Below are 5,133 nucleotides of genomic sequence, written 5' to 3'. Positions count from 1 at the left end.
TTACTAATGCAAAGGGGAGTGCATGAACTGTTATTACCACAATTACCATCACAGCAGTCCAGATACAAAGTTTCACAACAGTCAGAGTATTTTTGTGGGACTCTATGGCCATAGGCAGTGTGTGAGTGCGGAGGCCTCGTGGTGTGCGCCGGTGGAGGGCCCACATATGTCAGACTGTGGTTGATGCTGGATCAGATTGATTAGCATAAGCGAGAGCCGGGTGATCAATTCTGATTATTATCCCCGCAGTGACAGTGGGATTGTTATTACATGCTCCAAGTGTTGCAATCTGTGGTTTTAAAGGTTTTTAAGGGTCGGGTTATGCATAAACACATGCTGAATTTTGTATGCCATTTAATAAAGCAAATTTTGATAAGCACAAGCAGGGACAGTAGCTTATACAGTGGTGTTTAGTTGTCTAAAGGTAACCACAGTCTCTCCTCCTGGTGAGTGGTGCTACAATTTAAACGCAGGCCACCCAATTTTTTGAAGTATTATGCATATAAAAAAAGATTACTAAACAAAATTCTTACACACTAAAAGCCTAATTTGTTCTGAAAACAACAATGTATAGATTATTTAGGAATGATGAGTAGTAATAAAGTTATTGGTGAATGAATGGGAGCATCGCTGATATGTGAAAATTGCTCTCGTCCTGAAGTGGTTAAAAGTTCCGGGATTCAGACCATAGAGGAAACCAAAAAGTTCTTCACTGCATCTTTGCCAAAGACAGACAATGCGATGTGTATGAACTGATAGCCGTTTCACAGGCTATACCTACTTCATCAGAGGCCAAAAATTTCAGTGGCTAAACAGTTTCCAGAAATAATGTATAGACACATTTCCCAAAAATCTGTTTTTGATTTATAAAACGCCAACATATTTGGCCTCAATTCATAAAGCATTAACGCATTCGGTAATGCACAAAACGGCTGACATTACCTAGAACTTAGGAAAATGTAACTTTATAACGGCAGTTACTGCATGAAAAACTGTAATTACCGAGCAGTGAGGTAAATTACCGACTTGTGCAGTAAATACCTCAATAAATGTCAATTCATAAAGACTAGATCATGCGGTAAAAGCTCAAAATTTCATGGGCACCTCTGGTGTGGTGAAATGAGAGCGGAGAGTGTGCAAGTCTGTGAGAAACCAACAGAAGCAGAGAGGGATAAGCTGTGATTGACAGGAGCAAAAGCCAATAGAAACAGCCCCTGTCTCCTGCAAGTCCCTGTGATCGATCTTATAGGACCCTCAGGTTTTTCCCCTAGGCAGTGAGCAGGGAATCCCGAACAAAAGAGGCTTACCCTGCCTCCCTTCGGCGGTTTAATCTCTTGGGTTCCTGTTTGAAGATGCGGAGGAACTAGTTGGAAAATCGCCTAAGCAGGGCATGTTTAAAGCAGTAGGATCAGCCATACTATGCCAGGGGAAAAAAAACACATATATAACATATATAAGTAGATAAATACTTGATCTACTTACATAACACATGTATTATACTGTCCACGTTTTGATTTCAGTGAATGTTATATAGTAAATTACGAGAATTCTGTTCCTGGTGGGGGCCATGTCTTTTGCCCACAGTTAAGGCTAACTCGTGATGTAATTTCTGCCCTTTACTTTTTTCTTGTCTCCTCCAATCGCTGAGTCGCCTCAGCCTTGCTTGTAAACACAAGTGAGTAGGGGATTAGGTTTCAGATAAGAAGCTGGCAGGGAAATAAAGGGAAGAGGAGGAATAGATTATAGATAAAAAGAACCCTTAGCATGCAATTCTTTGGCACGACTACTAAAGGGCCAGTGTTCCTTAAGTATGTGATAACTCCAAATCATAACAGCAGAAAAAGTTTTGAATGCAGGATTAGCATCTTTATCACTTAATACACTCAGACCAGTTGCAGTTGAAATTTGACACTGTAACATCAAAAAGTTCCACTGGGCGGTACTCACCTCGGGAGGGGGAAGCCTCAGGGTCCCAATGAGGCTTCCCACGCCATCCTTTGTCCCACGTGGGTCTCGCTGCAGCCCTCCGAACAGCGGCCTGACAGATCTGACAGCTTTTTCAATATTTACCTTTCCAGGCACCAGCGGGGGCGCTGTTGCGGCTTTCGGCTGCGAAGTAGACGGAAATACCCGATCTCAGTCGGGTCCGCTCTACTTGCGCCTGCGCAGTAGAGCAGACCCGACGGCTATCGGGTATTCTGCCTATTTCGGAGCCGAGAGCCGCCACAGTACCTGCGCAGGAGCCGGGAAGGTAAATATTTACAACGCCGCTGTTCGGAGGGCTGCAGCGAGACCCCCGAGGGATGGAGGACGGTGTGGGAAGCCTAATTGGGACCCTGAGACTTCCCCCTCCCGAGGTGAGTACCCCCCAGGGGAACTTTTTGATGTTACGGGTTTTTAATAGCCATTTTTAAATGTTTTTAATTGGTTGGTCTGTGTATGGTGTAATTTCTCCAATAAAGCTGATATTTTGTATTTTTTTTTTTTTCACCTAACCTATGAGCATAAGCTTATTACATAGTTACATAGTTATTTTGGTTGAAAAAAGACATACATCCATCGAGTTCAACCCGTACAAAATACAACTCCAGCCTGCTCCCTCACATATCCCTGTTGATCCAGAGGAAGGCGGAAAAAAACCCCACAAGGCATGGTCCAATTAGCCCCAAAAGGGAAAAATTCCTTCCCGACTCCAGATGGTAATCAGATAAAATCCCTGGATCAACATCATTAGGCATAACTTAGTAATTGTAGCCATGGATGTCTTTCAACGCAAGGAAAGCATCTAAGCCCCCTTTAAAGAGACTCCGTAACAAAAATTGCATCCTGTTTTTTATCATCCTACAAGTTCCAAAAGCTATTCTAATGTGTTCTGGCTTACTGCAGCACTTTGTACTATGACTGTCTCTGTAATAAATCAATGTATCTTTCCCTTGTCAGACTTGTCAGCCTGTGTCTGGAAGGCTGCCAAGTTCTTCAGTGTTGTGGTTCTGCTATGCACTCCCCCCTCAGGGGGGAAAGAAACACACAAATGATCTCTTGAGATTCAAAAGGAATGCTGTATACAGCCTGCTTGTGTATGGATGTATTTTCTATGTGTGGACATCTTGTACATCAACCTACTTCCTGTTTTGGTGGCCATTTTGTTTGTTTATAAACAAACTTTTTAAAACTGTTTTTAACCACTTTTAATGCGGCGAGGAGCGGCGAAATTGTGACAGAGGGTAATAGGAGATGTCCCCTAACGCACTGGTATGTTTACTTTTGTGCGATTTTAACAATACAGATTCTCTTTAAATGCAGGTATAGAGTTTGCCATAACTACTTCCTGTGGCAATGCATTTCACATCTTAATCACTCTTACTGTAAAAAACCCTTTCCTAAATAAATGGCTAAAACGTTTTTCCTCCATGCGCAGATCATGTCCTCTAGTCCTTTGAGAAGGCCTAGGGACAAAAAGCTCATCCGCCAAGCTATTACCGGTATATTGCCCTCTGATGTATTTATACATGTTAATTAGATCTCCTCTAAGGCGTCTTTTCTCTAGACTAAATAAACCCAGTTTATCTAACCTTTCTTGGTAAGCGAGACCTTCCATCCCACGTATCAATTTTGTAGCTCGTCTCTGCACCTGCTCTAAAACTGCAATATCTTTTTTGTAATGTGGTGCCCAGAACTGAATTCCATATTCCAGATGTGGCCTTACTAGAGAGTTAAACAAGGGCAATATTATGCTAGCATCTCGAGTTTTTATTTCCCTTTTAATGCATCCCAAAATTTTGTTCGCTTTAGCTGCAGCGGCTTGGCATTGAGTACGATTATTTAACTTGTTGTCGATGAGTACTCCTAAGTCCTTCTCCAAGTTTGATGTTCCCAACTGTATCCCATTTATTTTGTATGGTGCTAGACCATTGGTACTACCAAAATGCATGACTTTACATTTGTCAACATTGAATTTCATCTGCCATGTATGTGCCCATATAGCCATCCTATCCAGATCCTGTTGCAATATGACACTATCTTCCTGAGAGTTGATGATTCTGCACAATTTTGTATCATCTGCAAAAAAAGCAACATTGCTCACTACTGCATCTACTAGGTCATTAATACGGTAAATAAATTGAAAAGCAATTATATAAATTCATTATATATTTTTGGTAATCCCCTTTTCGCATATAGGGTTGCTCCCTCTGGACAGTGTTGCTAACTTAGCGACTTTGTCGCTATATTTAGCGACTTTTCAAATCCCTCTAGCGACAATTTTTTTAAAAAGCGACTGGCGACAAATCTGGGGACTTTTCCTTGTGTTACCTCCCCTGTCCCAAAGCACTCAGACAGGCCCGTCCTCTCGTAGGAGTCGTCGTCCCCCCCCCCCCCCCCCCGCCCCAGCTGCAGTTACAGCAGGAGATGCTCACTCCTACGAGTCTCGACTGCAAATGAATTGCCCATGCGTGAATGCAAATTACGTGATGACGTCATCTAGCGACTTCTACGTCAGCCATTAGCTACTTTCCTTACTGACGAGTTGGCAACACTGCCTCTGGAATTTGAGGTGTGGGTTGTGCTAATTAAAGTGGTTGGTCGAGCCAGGCATTATCCCCTTGTGAGATGGGCCACCAAACAGTGAAGGGGAGGCAAGGGAAGGAGTGTGAACGTCAGTCCATGAATTGTAGTTACGCCACTGCCTGGCAGTGTCAGTGGATATGTAGAGGTGACTCAGTGCTTTTATATGAGCCCTTGTATGTGTATACAATGTATGACGAATCCTGATAGATGTAGGAAACTACCATACTTGGCCAGGTCCCTTGATGTTTTCTACAAAATGATTCTACTGTAGTTTCACTTCTATTAAATGCATTTATCAAAAGGAAAGAACAAGTTAAAGTTTTTAGTATCTGCATCAAGGTTTTTTTTGTTGTTTTTTTTTTGTTTCTTTCTTTCCTGGAAAATTACCCAGAACACAGTGAACTTTAGTCGCTATAGTTACAGTGTAACATACATCAGATAGGAGCAGCAGCAGCCTGAGTGACTCAGCCAGAGGCTATTGCTCCTCCTCCTCCTCCATGTTGTGCTGAAGCTGCTCAGGGTGACATTGTAGTTGTGACGTTGCATTTGTGACGTTGTAGCTGGGTG

The sequence above is a fragment of the Hyperolius riggenbachi genome, chromosome 12 (assembly GCF_040937935.1).
Source record: "Hyperolius riggenbachi isolate aHypRig1 chromosome 12, aHypRig1.pri, whole genome shotgun sequence".
Taxonomy (NCBI): domain Eukaryota; kingdom Metazoa; phylum Chordata; class Amphibia; order Anura; family Hyperoliidae; genus Hyperolius; species Hyperolius riggenbachi.
Note: the sequence above shows the minus strand (reverse complement) of the source record.